The sequence below is a fragment of the Apodemus sylvaticus genome, chromosome 5 (assembly GCF_947179515.1).
Source record: "Apodemus sylvaticus chromosome 5, mApoSyl1.1, whole genome shotgun sequence".
In the NCBI taxonomy this organism is placed as follows: Eukaryota; Metazoa; Chordata; class Mammalia; order Rodentia; family Muridae; genus Apodemus; species Apodemus sylvaticus.
In genome coordinates, this window is record NC_067476.1 from 64063985 (window position 1) to 64077833 (window position 13849).

Here is a 13849-nt window from a genome sequence, read left to right on the forward strand (position 1 = left end):
GACCCCCAAAATTCCACCAGAGAACTCCTAAAGCTAATAAACAACTTCAGCAAAATGGCTGAATATAAAATTGAATCAAACAAATCTGTAGCCTTCCTGTACTCAAAGGATAAGAAAGCTGAGAAAGAAATTAGTGAAATGACACCCTTCACAATAGTCACAAATAATATCACATACCTTGATGTGACTCTAACCAAGCAAGTGAAAGATCTGTACGACAAGAACTTCAAGCCTCTGAAGAAAGAAATCAAAGATGTAAAGATCTCCCTTGCTCATAGATTGGCAGGATTAATATAGTAAAAATAGCCATCTTGCCAAAAGCAATCTACAGATTCATTGCAATCCCCATCAAAATTTCAAATCAATTCTTCATAGAGCTAGAAAGAGCAATCTGCAAATTCATTTGGAATAATGAAAAACCCAGGATATCAAAAACTATTCTCCAAAACAAAAGATCTTCTGTGGGAATCACCATCCACAACCTCAAGTTCTACTATAGAGCAATAGTGATAAAAAACTGTATGTTATTGGTACAGAGACTGGCAAGAAGATCAATACAATAGAATTGAAGACCCAGAAATGAACCCACACACCTATGGTCACTTGATATTTGACAAAGGAGCTAAAACCATTTAGTGGAAAAAAGACAGCATTTTTTTTATTCGATATAATTTATTTACATTTCAAATGATTTCCCCTTTTCTAGCCCCCCCACTCCCCGAAAGTCCCGTAAGCCCCCTTCTCTTCCCCTGTCCTCCCTCCCACCCCTTCCCAGTTCCCCGTTCTGGTTTTGCCAAATACTGTTTCACTGAGTCTTTCCAGAACCAGGGACCACTCCTGCTTTCTTCTTGTATCTCATTTGATGTGTGGATTATGTTTTGGGTATTCCAGTTTTCTAGGTTAATAACCACTTATTAGTGAGTGCATACCATGATTCACCTTTTGAGTCTGGGTTACCTCACTTAGTATGATGTTCTCTAGCTCCATCCATTTGCCTAAGAATTTCATGAATTCATTGTTTCTAATGGCTGAATAGTACTCCATTGTGTAGATATACCACATTTTTTGTATCCACTCTTCTGTTGAGGGATACCTGGTTCTTTCCAGCATCTGGCAATTATAAATAGGGCTGCTATGAACATAGTAGAACATGTATCCTTATTACATGGTGGGGAATCCTCTGGGTATATGCCCAGGAGTGGTATAGCAGGATCTTCTGGAAGTGAGGTGCCCAGTTTTCGGAGGAACCGCCAGACTGCTTTCCAGAGTGGTTGTACCAATTTGCAACCCCACCAGCAGTGGAGGAGTGTTCCTCTTTCTCCGCACCCTCTCCAACACCTGCTGAAAAGACAGCATTTTTAACAAAGGGTACTGGATCAGCTGCAGGTCAACATGTGGAAAAATGCAAATTGACCCATTCTTATCTCCTTGTACAAAGTTCAAGTCTAAGTGGATCAAGGACCTTCACATAAAACTAGTTACACTAAAGCTTATAGAGTAAAAAGTGAGGAAGAGCCTTAAACACATGGGCAATGGGGAAATTTTCCTGAATAAAACACCAATGGCTTATGCTCTAAGAATAAGAATTCACAAATAGGACCTCATAAAACTACAAAGCTTCTGTAAGGCAAAGAACACTGTCAATAGGACAAAATGGCAACCAACAGATTGGAAAAGATCTTTACCAGTCCTATATCCGATAGAGGGCTAATATCCACCGTGTACAAAGAACTCAAGAAGTTAGACTCCAAAGAATCAAATAACCCTATTAAAAATGGGATACAGTGCTAAACAGAAAATTCTCAACTGAGGAAACGCGAATGGCTGTGAAGCACCTAAAGAAATGTTCAGCATCTTTAGTTATCAGGGAAATGCAAATCAAAACAACCCTGAGATTCCACCTCACACCAGTCAGAATGGCCAAAATGGAAAACTGAAGGGACAGCAGATGCTGGCGAGGATCTGGAGAAAGAGGAACATTTCTCCATTGGTGGTGGGATTGCAAGCTGGTAAAACCACTCTGGAAATCAGTCTGTTGGTTCCTCAGAAAATTAGGCATAATTTTAGTGGTGAGGACCCAGCTATACCACTCCTGGGCATATACCCAAAAGATTCTCCAACATGTAATAAGGACAAATGCTCCACTATGTTCCTAGCAGCCTTATTTATAATAGCCAGAAGTTGGAAAGAACCCAGATGTCCTTCAATAGAGGAATGGATACAGAAAATTTGGTATATCTATACAATGGAGTACAATTCAGCTATTAAAAACAATGAATTCATGAAATTCTTAGGCAAATGGATGGAACCAGAAAGTGTCATCCTGAGTGAAGTAACCCAATCACAAAAGAGCACACATGGTATGCACTCACTGATAAGTGCATAGTAATCCAAAAGCTCGAAAGAAACAAGTTACAATTCACAGACCACAGGAAACTCAAGAAGAAGGAAGACCAAAGTGTGGATGCTTTGGTTTTTCTGAGAAAGGGAACAAAATACTCACAGGAACCATTATGGAGACAAAGTGGAGTAGAAACTGAAGGAAAGGCCACCCAGAAACTGTCCTACCTGTGGATTCATCCTATAAATAGTCACCAAACCCTAACACTATTATGAATTACAAGAAGTGCATACCCAAAGGAGCCTATTATGGTTGTCTCCAGAGGGGCCCTGCCAGAGCCTTACAGATAGAGACAGATGCTAGCAATCAACCATTGGACTGAGTGTGGGGTCCTCAATGGAGGAGTAAGAGGGAGGACTGGAGGAGCTGAAGGGGTTTGCAGCCCTATGGGAAGAACGACGATGTCAGCCAACCAGACACCCCAGGGCTCGCACGGACTAAGCTATCAACCAAGGGGTACACATGGTTCCAGTCAAAAGTATGGCAAAGGAATGCCTTGTCGGGCATCAGTGGAAGGAGAGGTCTTTGTACTATGAAGGATCGATAGATACCCCAGCATGGGGAAATTGAGGGGGAGTAGGTGGCAGTTGGTTGGGTGGAGGGGCATCTTCTTGGAGGCAGAGAGTGGTAGGATGGGTTGGGGGTTTTCTGGGAGGGGGAAACAGGGAAAGGGTATAACATTTGAAATGTAAATGAAGAATATATTCAATAAAAAATTAGAAAAGAAAAGAAAAAAGACTATTTTCTACTGTTTTCTTCAAATCTTTTTCAAATGGAAAGAATAGTTTTATGAGATCAAAAGCACGCAAGCATGAGTGGTTTTTTAGCAGTGAATTATTTATCAAATGCTTATTAGCAGAAATTGATAATTCTGAATCAGGCATGAGGCCTGAATTCTATCCCTAATACCCACATAGAAAGACAACATGATAGCACATACTTGTATTTACAATACTCATTAGCCCACCACCCTAGTCTAATTGGCAAGTCCTGTCTCAAAAACATGACAGACAGCTTCTGTGCAATAGCACCTGTGGTTGACTGCATGGCCACTCTATGCACATGGCCACATGACCATAAAAGAAGTGCTTCACTCTGAAGCTAATAGAAAAGAAACTGGGGAAGACCCTTGTGGACATCGGTACAGGGGGAAAGTTCCTGAACAGAACACCAATAGCTTATGCTCTAAGATCAAGAATTAACAAATGGGACCTCATAAAATTACAAAGTTTCTGTAAAGCAAAGGACACCATCAAAAGGACAAATCGGCAACCAACAAATTGGGAAAAGATCTTCACCAACCCTACATCAGATAGAGGGCTAATATCCAACATATACAAAGAACTCAAGAAATTAGACCCCAGAAAACCAAATAACCCTATTAAAAAATGGGGTACAGAGTTAAACAAAGAATTCTAACCTGAAGAACTTCGGATGGCAGAGAAACATCTTAAAAAATGCTCAACTTCATTAGTTATCAGGGAAATGCAAATCAAAACAACCCTAAGATTTCACCTTACACCAGTCAGAATGGCTAAGATTAAAAACTCAGGAGACAGCAGGTGTTGGCGAGGATGTAGAGAAATTGGAACACTCCTCCACTGCTGGTGGGGTTGCAAATTGGTACAAGCACTCTGGAAATCAGTCTGGCAGTTCCTCAGAAAACTGGGCATGTCACTTCCAAAAGATCCTGCTATACCACTCCTGGGCATATACCCAGAGGATTCCCCAGCATGTAATAAGGATATATGCTCCACTATGTTCATAGCAGCCCTATTTATAATAGCCAGAAACTGGAAAGAACCCAGGTATACCCTCAACAGAAGAGTGGATGCAAAAAATGTGGTATATATACACAATGAAGTACTACTCAGCCATTAGAAACAATGAATTCATGAAATTCTTAGGCAAATGGATGGAGCTAGAGAACATCATACTAAGTGAGGTAACCCAGTCTCAAAAGATCAATCATGGTATGCACTCACTAATAAGTGGCTATTAGCCTGGAAAACTGGAATACCCAAAACATAATCCACACATCAAACGAGGTACAAGAAGAACGGAGGAGTGGCCCCTTGTTCTGGAAAGACTCAGTGTAGCAGTATAAGGCAAAATCAGAACAGGGAAGTGGGAAGGGGTGGGTGGGAGAATAAGGGGAGGGAGGGGGGCTTATGTGACTTTCGGGAGTGGGGGACCAGAAAATGGGAAATCATTTGAAATGTAAATAAAAAATATATCGAGTGAAATAAAAAAAAAGAAGTGCTTCAAAATTTGACTCTCACACACAAAAAACAGCTAATTTAGAGATCCTAATTCCTTTCCTCTAGTTAATAGCAGAGATCTTAACTATTACAGAAGAAATTGTCTCTCCCCCACAGAAAATATCTTGGCAAAAACTGTCAGAGTAATAAGAAAAAAAAAATCTCGGTAAGGAAAAAAGAGGATTCAGGTAAGCATGGGTTTTTCATAACCCAATCAGAGCAGCTGAGACTAGTGATCCCCTGTTGATGTATGGTAGTAAGTACAAATGTTAGCGAGGTGCCTTTCAAGGCACTGGCACCACCAGCTGAATTCATTGAAGAACATTATTCACCTCTGCTCAGTCTGTGAATGTACTACCTAAAAATAATGATGAAGATCAAAATTTTCAATCTCCCTGACAGAGCCTAGGGATCATGTGGTAAGACTGCTGGCAGCTTCGTCTTAAACTTCTGCTTTCCATTGCTATAAATTTCCCCACACAAAAAAAATCTACTTCAGTGCTAATATTTTTCAACTGGTCTCCTGGTAATACTGGAAGAAATATTGAGCAAAATTTATTCAATTCTTTTGTGTATTTTATCTGGTAAATATTTATTATTTCCTGATATTAACCCATAAACATGTCACAGTATGATTCTCTGTCCTGATGAAAATATATTTCCTGGGACTTAGGATTAGAGACATTCTGTCAACACAATGAATGGAAAATTGAGGTTGTAACATAATAAAAAATGAAAAATAGGAGCATTGGCAAGAAATGCAATAAGACATGGTAAGTTGTATTACCCCAAGTCATACTCTTGAGTAAAACACGTTTATCTTATAATTGCTTTTTCACCCCAATTTAACAATGTCACATGAAGAGGACTCTTAAGCCTACTTAAGGAATCCGTTTGTCTGAATGATTTCAAGCATGTCCCACCACCTTCTAACATCTTACTGAATGTCTAAAAATTTATAATTGAGCATTTATATTTAAGGCTGAAACATTTAAATTGGTGGTTGAAATGATATATTAAGCCTTCTTATACTTGTCCTACTTAGTATAAAGAATTCATCTGATTCATTTCTGAGTATGGAATTCAAAATAGCAAGGATGTGACTTTAGAAGCCATAAATCATCAGTTCCTCCCCCCTCTCCCCCTAAAAAAAATTTCCTGGCTTTTCTGGTCCAAAAATCTTATGGAAGAACATTTAGGACAATTGTAATTAATCTGTAACCTTACAAAATGGGGAAGGCTTCCAGTTACTGGCTTCCTGACAGTTAAATTATGAAGAACCATAAAAGGATACCACTGTTTTGTGCAATGGCTTTTGAAAAGACAAAAATAAATATTAGATCAAGAGAAATTCTGGAACAAATTTAGATCAAAAGAGTTTGAGTAGATTCATATCTAATCTCTTTCAATGTTTCCTAAAGTAACAGAATGTGTGTGTGTGTGTGTGTGTGTGTGTGTGTGTGTGTGTGTGTGTGTATACTATACAACAATGCTGTGATCAATTTCAGATAAAATAGTGGTCCCATAAGCTCAGATATAATACCAGCCCCTAGCCGGGCAGCGGTGACACACTCCTGTAATCCCAGCACTCTGGGAGGCAGAGGCAGGCAGATTTCTGAGTTCGAGGCCAGCCTGGTCTACAGAGTGAGTTCCAGGACAGCCAAGGCTATACAGAGAAACCCTGTCTTGAAAAACCAAATCCAAAATAATAATAATAATAATAGTACCTGCCCCTAGAAGCATTACAGGTTTGGCTGCTTCAGATCTCTGAAGAAGGAAATCGAAGAAGATCTCAGAAAATGGAAAAATCTTCCATGCTCGTGGATTGGCAGGATTAATATAGTTAAAATGGCCATCTTGCCAAAGGCAATCTACAGATTCAATGCTATCCCCATAAAAATCCCAACCCAGTTCTTCATAGAGCTAGAAAGAGCAATTCTCAAATTCATCTGGAATAACAAAAAACCCAGGATAGCTAAAACTATTCTCAACAGTAAAAGAACTTCAGGGGGATTCAGTATCCCAGACTTTAAACTCTATTACAGAGCAATAGTGATAAAAACTGCATGGTATTGGTACAATATCAGGCAAGCAGATCAATGGAATAGGATTGAAGACCCAGAAATAAACCAACACACCTATGGTCACTTGGTCTTCGACAAAGGAGCTGAAAGCATCCAGTGGAAAAAAGATAGTCTTTTCAACAACTGGTGCTGGTTCAATTGGAGGTCAGCATGCAGAAGAATGTGCATCGATCCATTCTTATCTCCTTGTACCAAGCTCAACTCCAAATGGATCAAGGACCTCCACATAAAACCTGACACACTGAAACTAATTGAAAAGAAACTGGGGAAGACCCTGGAGGACATGGGCACTGGGGAAAAGTTTCTGAATAGAACACCAATAGCTTATGCTCTAAGATCAAGAATTGACAAATGGGACCTCATAAAACTACAAAGTTTCTGTAAGGCAAAGGACACCGTCAAAAGGACAAAACGTCAACCAACAGACTGGGAAAGGATCTTCACCAACCCTAAATCCGACAGAGGGCTAATATCTAATATATACAAAGAACTCAAGAAAGTAGAACCCAGAGAACCAAATAACCCCATTAAAAAGTGGGGTACGGAGCTAAACAAAGAATTTTCACATGAAGAACTTTGGAGAGCTGAGAAACACCTTAAGAAATGTTCAACATCATTAATCATTAGGGAAATGCAAATCAAAACAACCCTGAGATTTCACCTCACACCAGTCAGAATGGCTAAGGTCAAAAACTCAGGAGACAGCATGTGTTGACGAGGATGTGGAGAAAGAGGGACACTCCTCCACTGCTGGTGGGATTGCAAGATGGTGCAACCACTTTGGAAATCAGTATGGCGGTTCCTCAGAAAACTGGGCATGTCACTTCCTGAGGACCCTGTTATACCACTCCTGGGCATATATCCAGAGGATTCTTCAGCATTCAATAAGAACACATGCTCCACTATGTTCATAGCAGCCCTATTTGTAGTAGCCAGAAGCTGGAAAGAACCTAGGTGTCCTTCAACGGAGGAATAGATACAAAAAATGTGGTATATTTACACAATGGAGTACTACTCAGCCATTAGAAACAATGAATTCATGAAATTCTTAGACAAATAGATGGAGCTGGAGAACATCATACTAAGTGAGGTAACCCAGTCTCAAAAGATCAGTCATGGTATGCACTCACTGATAAGTGGATATTAGCCTAGAAACTTTGAATACCCAGGACATAATCCACAAATTAAATGATGTCCAAAAAGAATGGAGGAGTGGCCCCTGGTTCTGGAAAGACTCAGTTCAAGAGTATAGGGGAATTCCAGAACAGGGAAATGGGAAGGGGTGGATGGAAGAACAGGGGGACGGAAGAGGGCTAATGGGACTTGCGGGGAGTGGGGACCCAGAAAATGGAAAATCATTTGAAATGTATATAAAAATATATCAATAAAAAAAAGAAAAAGAAAAACCAAATCCATAATAATAATAATAATAATAATAATAATACCTGTCCCTAGAAGCATTACAGGTTTGGCTGCTTTGTCACATGTGCATCGGGAGGGGACAGAGGAGAGAGGCTATGTCAACATTAAGTGTTCTGTTCTATGAATATTTTAACAATTAGTAGCCTAACATTTCCTGGGAAGGAGAGCAGGAAGAGAAAGCCTGAGATGTCCAGAGCTGCAAAGGCCCAGATAGCTCCCAGGAACAGGAGCACACAAGAGACTAGAAGAACCCCACCTGAGACCTGGGGCCCTGGGCAGGTGTGAGCCCAAAAACAATGACCCTCGCATGGGGTATCTTAGCCATGTTGGGACAAGGAGCAAGCCTGGGATGAGCAACAGACAGGAGCTATGGGGTCTGAACATGGAGCTAGCCTGAGATGACCACCAATCAGGTGACAAGCAGGCCTGCCGCAGACCATGCCTGAGATGATCCCTGCTCGGAGCCACAGTGCACAAGTGGAGCACAGCACTCCTGAAACCACTCCTGACATGACACTGGACACTCAGAGACCCTGGGCACTACTAAGAAGAGCAAGGAAATGGTGGAGACATGGAAGAGAAAGATATACAGAAGGATGCAGGTACAATGAGGGGATGCAGAACTGAAGACTCAAGAGTAGTGAGTAATAATAGCATGACACGAGTAGCCAGTGATGCCACTTTAGGCCTTTGTGGGGTCCACCAGGGGGCCATGTCTGGGTCTGTACTGTAACAACAGGAGTCTGTTATCATCAAAGGCCAGGTAGATGTCCCTGGTCTCAACTGCTGCCCAGGGAGATGTTGATATCTGAAGATTGTACAGATCTGGCCCCACCCCTCACATGGGCATTGTGTGAGAGCTGGCCCTGAGTGTGTGAGAGCTGGCCCTGAGGGCATGAAAGCAGGAGGGCTTATCCTACCCCTAGCCAGTCGCAATGCTCTGGAGGGCACCCTGAATATTACTGGAGTTGGGGGTGAGCTGCCCCAAGGACGTGAGCATGCCCCTCAACTTGTCTGCCATGTAATGACACGGGCAAGGGAGAGATGATTCCCCTCCCTTGCCTCTTGCCACCTATGGCATGCAGGAGAGCTGGCCCCAAAGTCATGAGAGTGGGAAAATGGCCATGGTCTTCACTATCTGTAACACCTGGGAAAGCGGGCCATACCCCTTGCGTGGGCAACAGAGTAGAGCTGGCTCTGATAGCACAGACTGGTGAGTGGGCCTCAAGCACATGAGAGTGGGAGAGCCAGCAGGCTGACCAGCTCAGATATCTCTCAGACCCAGATCCAGAGCTTTGATTTGGCCCATCCAACATCTACCCCATCGATGAACTGCAGGAGTGTAAGAAGGGGCTGGTCCTACAGATCCAAAACTCAGGATCTCCATGACACAGGGCACCAACAGGGCATCTGAGAGGAATCCCAATGAAGTTCTAGGATCGAGAGAGTGACAGAAGCCAGAGGCCTTGCATCAGAACAACGAGTCATTGCAATGAACATTTGCAGGCAAAAAAAAAAGTGTGGCCTAAGGGTATATATAGTGTGGGATGATGTGACACACTACAGCTTCCACAAAGAGATTTTTTTTCCTCTGTTGTTGGAGAGGTTGTAAGGGCAGAGAGTGGGTATGGGGAGGGAAAGATATGTGGGATTGGGGTGCATGATGTGAAATTCACAAAGAACCAATAAAAAGTTGAAAAAACAAAACAAACAAAAAAACAATGATTAGATAAAATGGAGCTCAAATTTTCCCATCACCTAGTGATGACATAGCATCACACTCACATACATCACTCATGTCACATCACATAGTGATGCTGTGTAGACAAACATATTATACAACACACATACTTATGCATGTTACATAATACTTGATAATGATAATAAATATATTACTGTCCTATTTGCTTGCTCTAGTATGTTTCTTACCATCAAGTCTTTCAATTAAGACTTGCAAAATGATGTTTACTGTAAGGCAGAATGCCTGTTACACTAGTAGCTCCCAATACATCTGTTCTGTCTTTTAAATGCATCATTTTCTCTTAAGCTTGACTTTATTTCGAACTATTTTGCTTGCCATGGACTCAATAGGTTATACTGCACAAACATTATTATTCAATATACTCTAAACCTACATGTTATATATGTATTTATACATCATGGAAGTGTGTCTATTATATCATCAAGATTCATGTAGACCAGTGCGATATTCTCACAGGGACAATATAACCTAACAATCCATTCTTCAGAACTCTCCCCATCACTAAGTAGCATAAAGCTGTGAGTATGTCTGTCTAGACAGGTCTACATAGGAGCATTGATATTCACTCACATTTGAATTATGTGAGAGTTTTTAAACTTTTCAATGCTATACATTTGATTTGAAGGGGAAGCAATCAGGTAGGTAAATGGGAAGTTAATCCACAAGGACATGGACTGAGTAAGGATATCTGCAAAAGTCATAAGGATTCACATAATTGTCTATTTACCTAAAATTACATATAGTATGTATAAGTCTACATATATAGTTTAAATGAAATTAAACATATATGTAGTGGAATGGAACGACAATCTTCCCACAAGAAGCATATCCTAACAGGGGCATAACAAACTCCCTTTTGACCTGTTAGTCAAATTTATCCAAGAGACTTACAAAACATTATAAGCTATTGCTCTTGTCCTAGGTTGCCTCCCAGAGTTTGAAGGTAAGTCCCTATTGCTGAAGATACCATGCTCTTCAGACACGGAGGCCTGGAGGATCCAAGTTGGATCTAACCTGAAAGCCTCCTCTCTGAGGCTTAGATTTAATGCTACCAGAAGGTATTATGCAAACTTCCAAGAAAGGGGAGAGACCAAGACTTACTTGGCTATAATGTCTATAAACTACAGTTCTTAGAAAAGATATGCCTGAGGGTGGAATTGTAGTATGCAGATTTTGGCACTTACCAACATCTCTCTAATTCGACTTAAGACTTGCTTAACTGGAGGGAGATCATGTCTGGTACTAGAAAAATAGCCAACCACCCATGGCTAGCAAGGTTATAGATCTTGGAGGAGAACCTAAAACAACCACTTTACTAAACCAACTTAATTCTTAACTACATTCTAAATATTTATCTTGATGCCCACAGATTAAATGTAATTCTCACCCTCACCAAAAACAATTCTCTGCACCAGACAGAGAAAATTGAGGAAGAGGGATCAGAACGATTATGTCAGGGAAACAGGAAGTTCCCTGTGATATTGTGGCTCCGAGAAATGACAGGGGAACCACACCTACTGACCCAATAGCATGACTGTCTAAACAAGGATAATATCAGTAAACATGTTACCATAAAAGGGGAACATGTCATGGGGCCTGAACCCTACACAAAGATATAGGCAACTAAAGGATGCTAAGAATAGGAGAAATATCCTTCCCCAGAAAAGAGCGTTTCAGTTAATCATCCAAATACAAATAGTTGTACAAGAGTCATATACACAAAAACAATGTTGCAGAGAATGAGCAGGTAGATGATAGATGATAGATAGATAGATAGATAGATAGATAGATAGATAGATAGATAGATAATTAAGGAAGATACCATACATCTTAGAAAAATGCAAGAGATTCATGGGAGAGGTTGTTGGGAAGAAAGGGAAGGGGGAAGATAAAAATAATAATAAATTTAAATACATTTAAAAGCAAGTTCTAAAAGTAAATAATGCTGCTCTCCTTGTATCTTGAGTTTTGGTAGGTTGCATTTTCATTTCCATTTGAGAATATAAGTTGCTTTTTAAGTTATCTTCTCTGGAAGAATATTCCTAGTAAAAATTCAAAGAATACACTTGATGTAAAACAAGCCTTATTTTACAATAAGTACTGCAAAACAAGTGAATAATCTTTCTTTGCTAGTAATGTTAAAGCTTCTTACCTTTTTTTTGCTAGCCCTTCTCACAACAATATTAGAAACAACTGTCCTATTTGCATTGAGTATCTCTATTGTAGTGTGTGAGATACCTTTCCTCTGTTTTTACAATGCTGAAAAATCCTGAATGAACATGGAGAACAAGAAAATAAAAGTCAAGTAACTTGCATGAGTGTTGGGTTCAGAAAGCTTCCCTCACATAGTTCAACAATTAATTGCTACTCCCTTCAATATGTTGAGAAAATTAATAATCACAAGCATTGGCTAATGAACAGGAATAATAACTACTGGAAGATAACTGTATAAGCCACAAGATGTTTACTAATTATCTGATGAGGATTTCATCCTAACGTAAATTAGTCTACTTATGTTTAAGGAAAAAGTAGAAATTACAAAACTACCTGACAACCAGAAAAAATATATATTGTCATTACACATTTCATTTTTTTCTAGAAGAACAAATTTTCAAAACTAATTTTAAAAAGAAGTTTTCACAGAGAAGAAAATGGCAGTTCGGAATCTTGGAACTATGTGAAGGAAGGAAGATCAATAAAGGGTAGGTGGTGCAAAATATTACTTTCATGTACTTAATTTAATTGAAAAGGCAATAGTTTAAAGCAACACTAGACATGATGCGCTGGGTGGATCTAGCAGTGGGTATGTGACGCAAGTGGCAGTGACTCATCTCGGGCTGCTGAAGAAAGGATCTGCTGAATCCTCTGCTTCAAACACTCACACCCGGGATGAGGCAACACGGCACTATTTGAAACTAAACTTAGACTAATGTGAACAAATACTGAGAGCTTGAGAGTGATCACTGTTAGGATGTCATGAAATAGCCACCCAGAAAGACAAACCACCATGGAAGGTTAAGAAGTTGACTTCACAGAAGCAAGTTAGCTGGGAAGCATTGGCAGCTGGAAAGGATAGGGAGAGTCATGAAGGGAGGTATGGAAGTGGGGACCAGCAAATGATGAGATGGAATAGGATCCTGGGTGATGCAGCATTTAAGACAATGAACATTTGTGATCTTCTTAATACCCTCTGCTATCTGAGTTCTAGATTTTTCAATGAAAAAGACCTTCATCGTTCTGTTTTGAAATCATTGAATAATAAGCTCTAAGTTTGTTGTGGGCTTTTCTGCCCCCAATATGTTCAATTTTTCTCTACCCTCACTTCTTGCTTACATGGTGTCTGACAGTGAGTCTATTAAACTTTTTAATCCCTGTATCTCTCTGTATGCTCTTCCTCCTTGGACTTCTCATATTTTTTATTTGATTTTCTGCAGCATAAAAATATAACATCCCGAGGTGTCATGTTCTAATTTTTAGCCTGGTTGATGTCATCTAAGATTTGTGTAAACCTAAACAATTCTAGAATAAAACTCTCCATATTAAACTTTATTTTTATACTTTCCTTGTATGTGTATGTTCTCGTATGTGTGCATGCATGTTCACATGTATATCAGTCCACATATGTGTACACATATAGCTAACATCAGGAATCTTTGATTGTTCTCCACCTTATTCATTAAGGCAGGGTCTCTCACTAGAACCCAGAGCTGACTGACTGAGCTACTCAAGCTACACAGCTTGCCCTGGAGAGTCTCTGTTTCCATCAGCTGAAGTCTGGACCCCAGGTGGCCTGCTACATCTGCCCAGGATTTATGTGGGGCCAGAAATCCACATCAGATCCTTATATCTGTGCAGTGGTCACTTTACCACTGAGCCATCTCCCAGCCTTAGGCTCTAGCTTTGGGCAGTTTTGTTCTTT

The 13849-nt window shown here is 40.2% G+C and overlaps 1 non-coding gene across 1 annotated transcript; it reads left to right on the forward strand.

The window, feature by feature from the left end:
- The first annotated feature begins 8190 nt into the window (after positions 1 to 8190).
- LOC127686558 (small nucleolar RNA SNORA17) lies at positions 8191 to 8320 on the forward strand. The gene has a single exon (XR_007978173.1). It is a non-coding gene; the product is annotated as a small nucleolar RNA SNORA17 (small nucleolar RNA).
- Positions 8321 to 13849: the final 5529 nt, after the last annotated feature.